The 15,271-nt window shown below is 47.6% G+C and overlaps 1 protein-coding gene across 2 annotated transcripts in view; it reads right to left on the bottom strand.

Annotated features, from left to right (window-relative positions):
• The window catches only part of LIMS1 (LIM zinc finger domain containing 1), a 209,452-nt gene that overhangs the window by 153,586 nt on the left and 40,595 nt on the right, over window positions 1-15,271 (bottom strand). Inside the window, exon 1 of one of the 2 annotated variants that reach the window (XM_030201470.1) lies at window positions 8,080-8,096. The exons of the other annotated variant lie outside the window; for it this stretch is intronic. The gene's annotated coding sequence lies outside the window, so the exon portion shown is untranslated. Of the gene's footprint in view, window positions 1-8,079; window positions 8,097-15,271 lie in introns of those variants that run through there. 2 annotated transcript variants of the gene reach the window in all.

Raw genomic sequence — 15,271 nt, 5'->3', positions numbered from 1 at the left:
CATCATTTAATTCAGGACTTGCAGTTTGTAGTTCTTTTTCAAATTCAGAAAGGACGGGGATGTACAGAAAGACAGTTGATATGAAAGGAGCACAGGTTAATTTATAACTGGAACACTGTTGAACCCAATGAGCTCAATAAAGAAGTTGATTGGCCTTTATTAATGACCATATAAAAAAAGGAGGGGGTAACAGGCACATCCGGTACATTGCAGGAAGTGAAAACACACCGGAAGTTGTAGAGCTCCAAATGGTGTGCCTAACAGAGATTTGAGGTTGTTTAAGGTATGTGTATTATATTTTTGGTTTAGAAAGTTATTATGTATGAATGTGAGGAAGTGTAACTGTGTGATTTACTTAATTGTATAAGGTCTCCAGATGAAGTGATAAGGAAACACAGCCAGTGTTGAGACAAAAAATGAGACCTAAAATTAACATATGGGACCAGCAGAAATTTTAACTACAATGAAGTTTGATATCCTATACTTTGAGGATTCAAAGTTCTTTTTCAGCTTTATGGATTTGTAATCAAAAGGTCATCGCTCTTATGATAAGGAAAGCCTGAATTGAAGCTACAAGATACAATCTTGAAACATACTGTGGACTTAGAACCTTTGTTTGTTCAAATTTTGACAGCTGCATTTTGAAGGACATTAATATTTTTGAGTCAGAAGGGATGGAATACTATGACATTTAATTTGAAATGTTAATATATGATTGTTGTAATAAATATGGTTATTCAGAATTTGCAATGTATGTATGAATGAGGTGTTGGTTATTATTATTTAGAGCTGAAATTGTATTAGCCAAGAAAAATTGGTACTTATGCATATTCATTGGGGAAATCTTGAAAACCTGACCTGGCAAGGGCCAAGGTTGGACACCCATGTTTTAGATTGTCCAAGAGTTGATCTGTGGTGTAAGTCAGAGCTAGAGGCTGACTGCATTTCAATTTTGGATTCAACACTGAAAGTGGGCAAAACCCACAAACGTTTTCTAACCCCCCCCCCCCCATCCAACCACTTGAAGGCCCTCACTGGGACTACCTTAGGAAGCCCTGGTGGTCTAGCTGCCTCTTCAGGGGGCAGGAATGAACCTCCAATCATTCCTGCCCGTGTCACTTCTGCCAATGCAATGGCTGCAAGACAGCCACAGGAGATCCTGTCAGCCATTTTACAATTGGAACCACCAACATGGGCAGGAGATGTGCTTCTGTTTGTCCTGGTGTCAGGAGTAGCAGCACTGGGTAGGAATGAGTGGGGTTTGGTCCTGTCCCTGAAGAGGCCAACAGACCACCAGGACTTCCTAAGGTAGGCTCAAGTAGGGCCCACAGTGGTTGGGTAGGATGGGGGGAGAAGAGTTTTGGGTTTTGGTCCACCCTAGTTGCCTGGACAGTACAGAGTGGTGTATAGACTAAACAATATATCAAAAAGGAAAGTGGTGATAGGGAACAAGCTGGAAACTACAGGCCGGTAAGCCTCACTTCGGTTACTGGAAAAGTAATGGAAGCGATGCTGAAGGAAAGAATAGTGAATTTCCTGGAAGCCAATAAGTTGCAAGATCCGAGACAACATGGTTTTACCAAAGGGAAATCATGCCAAATGAATCTCATTGAGTTCTTTGATTGGATGACAGGAGAATTGAATCAGGGACGAGCTATGGACGTAATCTATGTAGATTTCAGCAAAGCTTTTGACACTGTTCCCCACAGAAGGCTTTTAAATAAACTGGATGGGCTGAAGATAGGACTCGAAGTGGTGAACTGGATTAGGAACTGGTTGACGGACAGACGCCAGAGGGTGGTGATGGAGTTCGCTCAGAGGAGGGAAAGGTGAGTAGTGGAGTGCCTCAAGGATTGGTGCTGGGGCCGATTCTGTTCAATATATTTGTGAGTGACCTTGCCGAAGGGTTAGAAGGTAAAGTTTGCCTATTTGCGGATGATACCAAGATCTGTAACAGAGTGGACACCCCGGAGGGAGTGGAAAACATGAAAAAGGATCTGAAGAAGCTAGAAGAATGGTCTAAGGTTTGGCAATTAAAATTCAATCTTAATCCTAATAGGGGATATATATATAATAGGAGGTACCTAAAACATTAACAACAAACAGTACTCCTGTTCTGTAAATTACAAAATCTTTATTAGTGAAAACAAACCAGTGCATTAAAAGCATTACCAAATAGTATCCCTGCAACTCACTCACACTGCCATCCACACCAGACTTATACCCTGATCACATATGTAAATCCCACACAGAACATTGAACAAAAACCCTAAATTGCAGTTTCTTCAGCCTCTGTGTATCACCAGAGCACAATCTCAAAAAAGATCAGTCAGTGAGCCTTAAAAAACACACAAGGGCACACAAAACCCAGTTCTTAATAATCACAGCAGATATTGAACGTTACTGATCTTTGTATCCAACAAGTTCTCAAGTGAAGAAAAAAAACTCCACTGCAATGTAAAGCCACTGTTCTTATCCCTGTGATAAAAAAAAACCACAGGGAAACACTGGGAATTGCAGAGTCACACAAATCTTCTGTGATCCTCCTGCACACAGTCAAACCTTTAAATTAAAGGCAGCCAAAGAATGCTTCAGGTCAGTGGGAGGCTTCCAGGGATAGGTAAATTAAACCCACATAGTTGGTCTTTTTTGAGATTGTGCTCTGGTGATACACAGAGGCTGAAGAAACTGCAAATTAGGGTTTTTGTTCAATGTTCTGTGTGAGATTTACATATGTGATCAGGGTATAAGTCTGGTGTGGATGGCAGTGTGAATGAGTTGCAGGGATACTATTTGGTAATGCTTTTAATGCATTGGTTTGTTTTCACTAATAAAGATTTTGTAATTTATAGAACAGGAGTACTGTTTGTTGTTAATTAAAATTCAATGCCAAGAAATGCAAAGTGATGCACTTTGGGAATAGAAATCCACGGGAGACGTATGTGTTAGGCGGCGAGAGTCTGATAGGTACAGACGGGGAGAGGGATCTTGGGGTGATAGTATCTGAGGATTTGAAGGCGACGAAACAGTGTGACAAGGCGGTGGCTGTATCTAGAAGGTTGTTGGGCTGTATAGAGAGAGGTGTGACCAGCAGAAGAAAGGGAGTGTTGATGCCCCTGTATAAGTCGTTGGTGAGGCCCCATCTGGAGTACTGTGTTCAGTTTTGGAGGCCGTATCTTGCTAAGGATGTAAAAAGAATCGAAGCGGTGCAAAGAAAAGCTACGAGAATGGTATGGGATTTGGGTTAGAAGACGTATGAGGAGAGACTTGCTGACCTGAACATGTATACCCTTGAGGAAAGGAGAAACAGGGGTGATATGATACAGACGTTCAAATATTTGAAAGGTATTAATCCGCAAACGAACCTTTTCCGGAGATACGAAGGCGGTAGAATGAGAGGACATGAAATGAGATTGAAGGGGGGCAGACTCAAGAAAAATGTCAGGAAGTATTTTTTCACGGAGATAGTGGTTGATGCTTGGAATGTCCTCCCGCAGGAGGTGGTGGAGATGAAAACAGTAACGGAATTCAAACATGTGTAGGATAAACATAAAGGAATCCTGTTCGGAAGAAATGGATCCTCAGGAGCTTAGCCGAGATTGGATAACAGAGCCGGTAGTGGGAGGCGGGGCTGGTGGTTGGGAGGCGGGAATAGTGCTGGACAGACTTATACGGTCTGTGCCAGAGCCGATGGTGGGAGGCGGGGATAGTGCTGGGCAGACTTGTACGGTCTGTGCCCTGAAAAACATAGGTACAAATCAAGGTAAGGTATACACAAAAAAGTGGCACATTTCTTGGGCAGACTGGATGGACCGTGCAGGTCTTTTTCTGCCGTCATCTACTATGTTACTATCCAGCTTATAATCGAAAGTGATCGCCGGCCATCTTCCGACACAAATCGGGAGATGGCTGGCGATTTCTTAAAAGCGGCGAAATCGGTATAATCAAAAGCGGCATTTTTGACAGCATCGTCGCTTCCCCGTTGCTTCGCCAGCGAAAGTTCAAGGGGGCGTCGGTAGATTAGCGAAGGCAGGACATGGGCGGGCATGGGCGTGGCTACCAGATGGCCGGCTTTCGCCAATAATGGAAAAAAAAGCGGCATTAAGCAGTATTTCGCCGGCTTTACTTGGTCCTTTTATTTTCACGACAAGCCTCAAAAATGTGCCCCAACTGACCAGTTGACCACTGGAGGGAATGGGGTATGACCTCCCCATACTCCCCCAGTGGTCACCAATCCCCTTCCAAACTAAAAAAATAAAACTAAAAACCTTTTTTGCCAGCCTCAAATGCTGTACCCACCTCCATGAGAGCAAAATGTGTTCTATCCTCCGACAGCCTTTCCCTGGTTGCGATGCGGCTCTCGGGTGAGTGTGACACCTTTTCTGTTAGGTGCCCTGCAGAGTCACATTAGCAATGCATTGTGGTGGGTGTAGGGTACTGGGTTCTACTCCCATGGTGCTTTTCCCCCCTGTTAACTGGGTCAGAGTGTGCCCTGTTTTGTTTCCTGTTGTAGTCCATGCGGTAGTGGCCATTTTTGTAAGCCAGTTTTAGTTCCCTTTCCTGTGTTACCCACATTAGAGAACGTAGTTCTTACCTTGAATGGTGCTGAAAGAGGGCATTGTACACCATTGTGCCAGCTCTGACCTACTGCTAATCTTAGTACCAGGGGACTCTGATCTACAGTTAACTGTGAGTAAACGTGGTTATTTCAAGAAAGGACTTTTTCAGAGAGATTAGTCTTCAGGTGTGAACTGGTGTGCCAAAGTTATACAGCAGCAATAAGTCCTAGAGGCTTTATGCAGGTCCCTGGAGCAATTTTAGTGGATGCAGTACATTTGTGGGTAGTGGGTTTGGGGGGGAGGTTGGGGGGCTCAGCTCCCAAAGTAAGGAAGCTATGCACGTGGGAGATTTTCTGAAGTCCACCGCAGTGACCCCTAGGGTGGCTGGTTGGTGTCCTGGCATGTCAGGGGGGCCAGTGCACTAAAAATGCTGGCTCCTCCTATGGCCAAATGCCTTGAATTTGGCCGCGGTTTGAGATGGCCGACATAACTTTCCATTATCGCTGAAAAACAAACCCGGCCATCTCAAACCCGGCGAACTCCACAGCATTTGGCCGGGCTAAACCGTATTATCGAAAAAAAAGATGGCCAGCTATCTTTTTCGATAATACGGTTCCGGCCAGCTGTAGCACCGCCGCCAACATAGATCGCCGGCGACGTTCGATTATGCCCCTCTATGTTACTATGTATGTAACTGCATTTAATACAGGAAAGCTCAGCAGTCGCACAGGAAAGCAGGGACAGAGAAAGGACCAAGCAAAGGAGAAAGACCTCTAGCTGAAGAATCCAATCCATCTGATCAGTCCAATCCTTTAAAAGCCTGCCTAAAAAGCCAAGCTTTAAGATTGGTCTTCAATTTTCTTTTAAAGGAAGCTCATAATGAAGGAAGGATGCAGAGTGCAGCTATATTTGTTTCCTTTTGTTATGCAGTTAAAACTGTTATTTTCTTTGTTTCTGGAGACAAAATTACTGAATTTTGTTTGCTAATTTTTTGGGGGATTTAGAGGGCTACAAGACCCAGATTAAATTAAATTAGGTTATAGTTCCAGAAGACTTAAGCTAGGATCTCCAGACTATTGAAGATAAGGCATTTTTGTGAAATGTCTACTTGTTATATGGATAATTTCTGTTGAGCCAACAGGGTCCCTGAAGAGCTCAGCAGCAGCAGCCTTTGCCTTCCCTACTGTTCTACAGTTCAGCCGGTTGCCTTGATTGTTCTGGGCTAGTTTCAGAGAGATTCAGACAGGAGAAACCATACAAAAATATCTATTTTGGGGGTGTGGGGGGGGGGGGGGGGTATGCAACATAGAAACTTGTTTTTTAGGTAGAGACCTTACTAGTTGACAGCCTCATTCATAAATCTAAACTGGTACGTGCTAATAAGCCATCAGGCTGGCCTCATGAACATGCTTGGTTTTAAAACAGCAACAAAATGCATATCTGGAGTAAGACAGCTCTGAGTTGCACATCCTCATTTTCAGAAATTGTGCAAGATTCAGAATTATAAGCCTAGTTCTAAGTTCTAAACTTTAGATCTTGAAACTGTGCATTGTATGTTCAGTCTCCCATTTTCAGCACATGGCTGAGGATACTATTAAGTCAGTATAAGCTTAGCACTTTGTTTTTTTACTATACAAGAATTTATTTTTTGTTACATTTGTACCCCGCGCTTTCCCACTCATGGCAGGCTCAATGCAGCAGGCAACGGAGGGTTAAGTGACTTGCCCAGAGTCACAAGGCGCTGCCTGTGCCGGGAATCGAACTCAGTTCCTCAGTTCCCCAGGACCAAAGTCCACTACCCTAACCACTAGGCCACTCCTCCACTCAAGTATGTTTGGCAAGAGGGCTAAGAGGAGTACTACTACACAAGTTCTATATGCCAAATAGAGCCTTATGGATGTGGTATACTGAAGTCTGGATAAGGGAGATGTGAGGCCCCTGCTGACAGAGGCACAGCTAGCTGGATCCCTAGAACCCACCGGGAATACTATCTTTGAATGGGAAGCAAGAAAGACTGGGTGGAAGAGAGAAGATAGATTTACCCTTTAAACCCACAAAATCTAAGTGTTGTATTATTTTATGCAACAATTAGGGAGAATATCAGTTCTACAATTTGATTGCCTAAATGATTCACTGATATGCCAGTATTTTGCAAAATTTAAAGGTACTTTATTACAACACTATATATAAACATTCACATACAGTCTCAGTTTTGGGAAGTGTCTTTTGTTGTGGCTACTACATTATATTATGTGGCGATTCCTATTTTTTCCATTGCTTGCCTGATGTTTCCCTCACATCATATAAGAGGAATTCTCAGCGCAGTTCAAATGTACTAAGGCTCTGTTTTAATATTTTTTTAAATACTATTGTGAACAAAATTAGATAATTATCCTTCCAGGCATCTGTTTCCTATACTGTATTTTCTCATTTCGGTAGGTTTCCCGTCCTCCCTCTGTGGTTTAGATTCATGCTTACTAAGCAGATCAACTTCTCAGTTTGTTGTTCACAAGCTTTATATATAGTTGTGGCTCTGAATTCCAAGAGTGTCAAACTGTCATGTCCATGATTTTAAAATGTTTCTGAAAATACTTTTAAAAAGAAGAAAAAAACAACAACTTTCTATTTAGCCCCTAGTAGGGCTTGGGAGGGACTAGGCAAAAAACTAAAGAAGTTTTTTTTGTCAGCCTATTTATTAAAGGGCAAAGCAACTCATCCTTAATCTGAATAAAAGAGCAAGGGTGAATGATAATATGCAAAATAAAAACAAAAGTCAAGCTCTATGCAGTTTAACCACCGGTTCCCAGGGATGTTTATTTCTAGGATAAGCAGCATAAAATGTGTTTTTATGGGGATCTTGCCAGGTACTTGTGATCTGGATTAGCCACTGTCGGAAACAGGATACTGGGCTCAATGGACCTTCGGTTTGTCCCACTATACCAACACTTTCTTATTTATTATTTTCTTTTTTTAAATATCCCCAAAGGATCAGTAGGGAGGGTCCAGAAACAGACTAGCCATAACCCTGGAGGTTACACTACTATGAGGACCATTAGTTGTTATTATTAATTGCATTTGTACCCCACATTCCCCCTCCTATTTGCAGGCTCAATGTGGCTTACATAAATTTGTTAATATTGTCATTACAGGGTGTCAGATCAGGTTCAGTTAGTAATGTGTAGTGATTAGGAAGGGAAAACCCTGGAGGTTACACTACTATGAGGACCATTAGTTCTTCAGGGATAAGTTAGTAAACCTCTTGAGTTGGCAGGTCTTGTGTGCAACCTTTCCAGCCAGTGCAACTTTTTGTGTATTAGGTAAAGGATTGGTTTCAACTAATATCCAGTATAACATTTTATTTATTTATGACATTTATATCCCATGTTATCTCAAATAGAATTCAAGTTCAATATGGCTCACAATATAACAAAAGTAGAACTGACAAGGCATTCTGATTAACCGAATAAAGTGTGAGTGTGTGTGTATATATATATATATATATATAGCGAATGCTACATACCTGTAGAAGGTATTCTCCGAGGACAGCAGGCTGATTGTTCTCACTGATGGGTGACGTCCACGGCAGCCCCTCCAATCGGAAACTTCACTAGCAAAGTCCTTTGCTAGCCCTCGCGCGCCCGCGCGCACCGCGCATGCGCGGCCGTCTTCCCGCCCGAAACCGGCTCAAGCCGGCCAGTCCAGTATGTAGCAAGACAATACACTTCAAGGGAAGACACAACTCCAAAGGGGAGGCGGGCGAGTTTGTGAGAACAATCAGCCTGCTGTCCTCGGAGAATACCTTCTACAGGTATGTAGCATTCGCTTTCTCCGAGGACAAGCAGGCTGCTTGTTCTCACTGATGGGGTATCCCTAGCCCCCAGGCTCACTCAAAACAACAACCATGGTCAATTGGGCCTCGCAACGGCGAGGACATAACTGAGATTGACCTAAAAATTTTTACCAACTAACTGAGAGTGCAGCCTGGAACAGAACAAACAGGGCCCTCGGGGGGTGGAGTTGGATCCTAAAGCCCAAACAGGTTCTGAAGAACTGACTGCCCGAACCGACTGTCGCGTCGGGTATCCTGCTGCAGGCAGTAATGGGATGTGAATGTGTGGACAGAAGCCCACGTCGCAGCTTTGCAAATTTCTTCAATGGAGGCTGACTTCAAGTGGGCTACCGACGCAGCCATGGCTCTGACATTATGAGCCGTGACATGACCCTCAAGAGCCAGCCCCGCCTGGGCGTAAGTGAAGGAAATGCAATCTGCTAGCCAATTGGATATGGTGCGTTTCCCTACAGCCACTCCCCTCCTATTGGGATCAAAAGAAACAAACAATTGGGCGGACTGTCTGTGGGGCTGTGTCCGCTCCAGGTAGAAGGCCAATGCTCTCTTGCAGTCCAATGTGTGCAGCTGACGTTCAGCAGGGCAGGAATGAGGACGGGGAAAGAATGTTGGCAAGACAATTGACTGGTTCAGATGGAACTCCGACACGACCTTTGGCAGGAACTTAGGGTGAGTGCGGAGGACTACTCTGTTGTGATGAAATTTAGTGTAAGGGGCCTGGGCTACCAGGGCCTGAAGCTCACTGACTCTACGAGCCGAAGTAACTGCCACCAAGAAAATGACCTTCCAGGTCAAGTACTTCGGATGGCATGAATCCAGTGGCTCAAAAGGAGGTTTCATCAGCTGGGTGAGAACGACATTGAGATCCCATGACACTGTAGGAGGCTTGACAGGGGGCTTTGACAAAAGCAAACCTCTCATAAAGCGAACCACTAAAGGCTGTCCTGAGATCGGCTTACCTTCCACTTGGTAATGGTATGCACTGATTGCACTAAGGTGAACTCTGACGGAGTTGGTCTTCAGACCAGACTCAGACAAGTGCAGAAGGTATTCAAGCAGGGTCTGTGTAGGACAAGAGCGAGGATCTAGGGCCTTGCTGTCACACCAGACGGCAAACCTCCTCCAATGAAAGAAGTAACTTCTCTTGGTGGAGTCTTTCCTGGAAGCAAGCAAGATGCGGGAGACACCCTCTGGCAGACCCAAAGAGGCAAAGTCTACGCCCTCAACATCCAGGCCGTGAGAGCCAGGGACTGGAGGTTGGGATGCAGAAGAGCCCCTTCGTCCTGCGTGATGAGGGTCGGAAAACACTCCAATCTCCACGGTTCTTCGGAGGATAACTCCAGAAGAAGGGGGAACCAGATCTGACGCGGCCAAAAAGGAGCAATCAGAATCATGGTGCCTCGGTCTTGCTTGAGTTTCAACAAAGTCTTCCCCACCAGAGGGATGGGAGGATAAGCATACAGGAGGCCCTCCCCCCAATCCAGGAGGAAGGCATCCGACGCCAGTCTGCCGTGGGCCTGAAGCCTGGAACAGAACTGAGGGACCTTGTGGTTCACTTGAGATGCGAAGAGATCCACCAGGGGGGTGCCTCACGCCTGGAAGATCTGTCGCACTACACGGGAATTGAGCGACCACTCGTGAGGTTGCATAATCCTGCTCAACCTGTCGGCCAGACTGTTGTTTACGCCTGCCAGATATGTGGCTTGGAGCACCATGCCTTGACGGCGAGCCCAGAGCCACATGCTGACGGCTTCCTGACACAGGGGGCGAGATCCGGTGCCCCCCTGCTTGTTGACATAGTACATGGCAACCTGATTGTCTGTCTGAATTTGGATAATTTGGTGGGACAGCCGATCTCTGAAAGCCTTCAGAGCGTTCCAGATCGCTCGCAACTCCAGAAGATTGATCTGTAGATCGCTTTCTTGGAGGGACCACCTTCCTTGGGTGTGAAGCCCATCGACGTGAGCTCCCCATCCCAGGAGAGACGCATCCGTGGTCAGCACTTTTTGTGGCTGAGGAATTTGGAAGGGGCGTCCCAGAGTCAAATTGGAGCAAATCGTCCACCAATACAGGGATTCGAGAAAACTCGTGGACAGGTGGATCACGTCCTCTAGACCCCCAGCGGCCTGATACCACTGGGAGGCTAGGGTCCATTGAGCAGATCTCATGTGAAGGCGGGCCATGGGAGTCACATGAACTGTGGAGGCCATGTGGCCCAGCAATCTCAACATCTGCCGAGCTGTGATCTGCTGGGACGCTCGCACCCGCGAGACGAGGGACAACAAGTTGTTGGCTCTCGCCTCTGGGAGATAGGCGCGAGCCGTCCGAGAATCCAGCAGGGCTCCGATGAATTCGAGTTTCTGCACTGGGAGAAGATGGGACTTTGGGTAATTTATCACAAACCCCAGTAGCTCCAGGAGGCGAATAGTCATCTGCATGGACTGCAGGGCTCCTGCCTCGGATGTGTTCTTCACCAGCCAATCGTCGAGATATGGGAACACGTGCACCCCCAGCCTGCGAAGCGCCGCTGCTACCACAGCTAGGCACTTTGTGAACACCCTGGGCGCAGAGGCGAGCCCAAAGGGTAGCACACAGTACTGGAAGTGGCGTGTGCCCAGCTGAAATCGCAGATACTGTCTGTGAGCTGGCAGTATCGGGATGTGTGTGTAGGCATCCTTCAAGTCCAGAGAGCATAGCCAATCGTTTTGCTGAATCATGGGGAGAAGGGTGCCCAGGGAAAGCATCCTGAACTTTTCTTTTACGAGATATTTGTTCAGGGCCCTTAGGTCTAGGATGGGACGCATCCCCCCTGTTTTCTTTTCCACAAGGAAGTACCTGGAATAGAATCCCAGCCCTTCTTGCCCGGATGGCACGGGCTCGACCGCATTGGCGCTGAGAAGGGCGGAGAGTTCCTCTGCAAGTACCTTCTTGTGCTGGAAGCTGTAAGACTGAGCTCCCGGTGGACAATTTGGAGGTTTTAAGGCCAAATTGAGGGTGTATCCCTGCCGGACTATTTGCAGAACCCACTGGTCGGAGGTTATGAGAGGCCACCTTTGGTGAAAAGCTTTCAACCTCCCCCCGACTGGCAGGTCGCCCGGCACGGACACTTGGATGTCGGCCATGCTCTGCTGGAGCCAGTCAAAAGCTCGTCCCTTGCTTTTGCTGGGGAGCCGCGGGGCCTTGCTGAGGCGCACGCTGCTGACGAGAGCGAGCGCGCTGGGGCTTAGCCTGGGCCACAGGCTGTCGGGAAGGAGGATTGTACCTACGCTTGCCAGAAGTATAGGGAACAGTCTTCCTTCCCCCGAAAAATCGTCTACCTGTAGAGGTAGAAGCTGAAGGCTGCCGGCGGGCGAACTTGTCGAATGCGGTGTCCCGCTGGTGGAGAGACTCTACCACCTGTTCGACTTTTTCGCCAAAAATGTTGTCCGCACGGCAAGGCGAGTCCGCAATCCGCTGCTGGAGTCTATTCTCCATGTCGGCGGCACGCAGCCATGAGAGCCTGCGCATCACCACACCTTGAGCAGCGGCCCTGGACGCAACATCAAAAGTGTCACAAACTCCTCTGGCCAGGAATTTTCTGCACGCCTTCAGCTGCCTGACCACCTCCTGAAAAGGCTTGGCTTGCTCGGGGGGAAGAGCATCAACCAAGCCCGCCAACTGCCGCACATTGTTCCGCATGTGGATGCTCGTGTAGAGCTGGTAAGACTGGATCTTGGACACGAGCATAGAGGAATGGTAGGCCTTCCTCCCAAAGGAGTCTAAGGTTCTAGCGTCTTTGCCCGGGGGCGCCGAAGCATGTTCCCTAGAACTCTTAGCCTTCTTTAGGGCCAGATCCACAACTCCAGAATCATGAGGCAACTGCGTGCGCATCAGCTCTGGGTCCCCATGGATCCGGTACTGGGACTCGATCTTCTTGGGGATGTGGGGATTACTTAATGGCTTGGTCCAGTTCGCAAGCAATGTCTTTTTCAGGACATGGTGCAAGGGAACAGTGGACGCTTCCTTAGGTGGAGAAGGATAGTCCAGGAGCTCAAACATTTCAGCCCTGGGCTCGTCCTCCACAACCACCGGGAAGGGGATGGCCGTAGACATCTCCCGGACAAAGGAGGCAAAAGACAGACTCTCGGGAGGAGAAAGCTGTCTCTCAGGAGAGGGAGTGGGATCAGACGGAAGACCCTCAGACTCCTCGTCAGAGAAATATCTGGGATCTTCCTCTTCCTCCCACGAGGCCTCACCCTCGGTGTCAGACACAAGTTCACGGACCTGTGTCTGCAACCTCGCCCTGCTCGACTCTGTGGAGCCACGTCCACGATGGGGGCGTCGAGAGGTAGACTCCCTGGCCCGCATCGGCGAAGCTCCCTCCGCCGACGTAGTCGGGGAGCCTTCCTGGGAGGTGGCCGCGGTCGGCACCGCACGCGGTACCGACGTCGGGGACCTCAACCTGGGCGATGGGCCAGCCGGCGCCACGCTCGACGGTACCGGAGGCGCAAGCACCGCCGGTACCGGAGGGGTAGGGCGCAACAGCTCTCCCAGAATCTCTGGGAGAACGGCCCGGAGGCTCTCGTTTAGAGTGGCTGCGGAGAAAGGCTGAGAGGTCGATGCAGGCGTCGACGTCAGAACCTGTTCCGGGCGTGGAGGCTGTTCCGGGCTGTCCAGAGCGGAGCGCATCGACACCTCCTGAACAGAGGGTGAGCGGTCCTCTCGGTGCCGATGCCTGCTGGGTGCCGAATCCCTCGGCGACCCAGAGCTCTCGGTGCCGACACGGGGAGGAGACCGGTGTCGATGCTTCTTCGATTTCTTCCGAAGCATGTCACCGGAGCTCCCCGGCACCGACGAGGAGGACGTCGAATCCATCCGTCGCTTCCTCGGGGCCGAGACTGAAGAAGGTCGATCTCGGGGGGGCTGTACCGCAGGAGCCCTCAGGGTAGGAGGAGACCCACCCGAGGGCTCACCGCCACCAGCAGGGGAATGGACAGCCCTCACCTGCACTCCACCCGATGCACCACCGTCCGACGACATCAGCAGACGAGGTCCTGGTACCACCGACGTCGATGCAGCTATCCGATGTCTCGGCGCCGATGCAGAGGCCCGATGCCTCGATGCACTCGATGCAGGGGCGGCCGAGGAAGATGGTCTGGACGCTGACGACGTCGATGCACTCGAAGATCCCGGTGCCGATGCCGACGAAGAGCCCGAGAACAACACGTTCCACTGGGCTAGTCTCGCTACCTGAGTCCGCCTTTGAAGCAGGGAACACAGACTACAGTTCTGAGGGCGGTGCTCGGCCCCCAGACACTGAAGACACGACGAGTGTCGATCAGTGAGCGAGATAACCCGGGCGCACTGGGTGCACTTCTTGAAGCCGCTGGAAGGCTTCGATGTCATGGGCGGAAAAATCACGCCGGCGAAATCAAAAGCCGAAATGGCGAAATTTGGAGCACCAAAATTTAGAGGGAGAAAAAAATCTCGACCGAGGCCGAAAGAGGCCTACCCCGACGACGAAAGAAAACTTACCGGGGCAAAAAAGCTAGAAGTACGGGGAGGATTTACACGAAACCCGGCGAGGGGTTTCCGGAGCACTTCCCGACTAGGACAAAGCTTTCCCGAAGGAAAAAAACACGTTCAAAACAAATTGGACGCGCGAGGTCGACTTTCCGGGGCTCGACACGGCGAAAACACGACCGTACCGAGTGCGGACAAAAGAAGACTGGCCGGCTTGAGCCGGTTTCGGGCGGGAAGACGGCCGCGCATGCGCGGTGCGCGCGGGCGCGCGAGGGCTAGCAAAGGACTTTGCTAGTGAAGTTTCCGATTGGAGGGGCTGCCGTGGACGTCACCCATCAGTGAGAACAAGCAGCCTGCTTGTCCTCGGAGAAATATATATATATATATATATATATATATATATACTGTATATATATATACACACACACACACACACACACACACACAGCATAACATGAAACTGATCATATGACATGTTTGTAATGGACAGAGTTGTTATTGCAGTTTAGTTATAGGGTTAGTTATTTCTATTGTTAGAGGTTGACCTTATCAAGTGAGTTTTCAAATGTTTATGAAATATGAGCTAGTCTTCAGTTTGATGGAGTTGTTTGGGCAAAGAGGTTCATCTGGTTGTGCTTTGGTATGAAAATCCAGCATTGTGGATAGTTTTATATTTGATTTTATTACATTGAGGAAGTGTAATACAAGAAAGTCTCTGGATGATTTTTTAGCATTGCGTATTGATAGCTCTATAAGATTCTGCATGTAAGATGGAGATGAACCATAAATTATTTGATGGGTGAACGCACATAATTTGAAATTAATGCGTAAACTTATAGATAGCCAGTGTGGTTTGAGTAGAAGCAGGGTCGCTTTGGAGTATCGGGTAGTTTTAAGTACAAATACGAGCTTGCTGTGCTTTGAGCAGTTTGTAATTTTCTGATTAGTAAGGTCTTAAGTCCTGCATAGACCACATTGCAGTAATCAAATTTTGACAGTACCACGGATTGAGTTTAAGACCTTATTTTCGAAATACAGTTATCAGATCATTATCTTTTTAGTTTCCATAATGATTTGAATTCATTAGACACTAATTTGGATACTTGTGGTTCAAATGAGATGATGATGATGATCCAGGATTATTCCCAGGATTTTTAAATTATGATCCAGTGGATAAGTTTTGTTATCAATAGTAAAAGTAGAAGTAGTAATTGGTTGGTGAGGGTTTGTTAGTATTAAGAATTTGATTTTCTCTGTTAAGTTTCGGTTTGAAATTGTTTGCTCATGATTCCATTGGTTAAGATTTCTTCGAAATCTTTGTCACATCATCAGCATACATTAGACTCCCAGAATGTCTGATCTA

Source organism: Microcaecilia unicolor, chromosome 4 (genome assembly GCF_901765095.1).
Source record: "Microcaecilia unicolor chromosome 4, aMicUni1.1, whole genome shotgun sequence".
NCBI lineage: Eukaryota > Metazoa > Chordata > Amphibia > Gymnophiona > Siphonopidae > Microcaecilia > Microcaecilia unicolor.
Note: the sequence above shows the minus strand (reverse complement) of the source record. Positions and strands in the feature narration are given on the sequence as shown.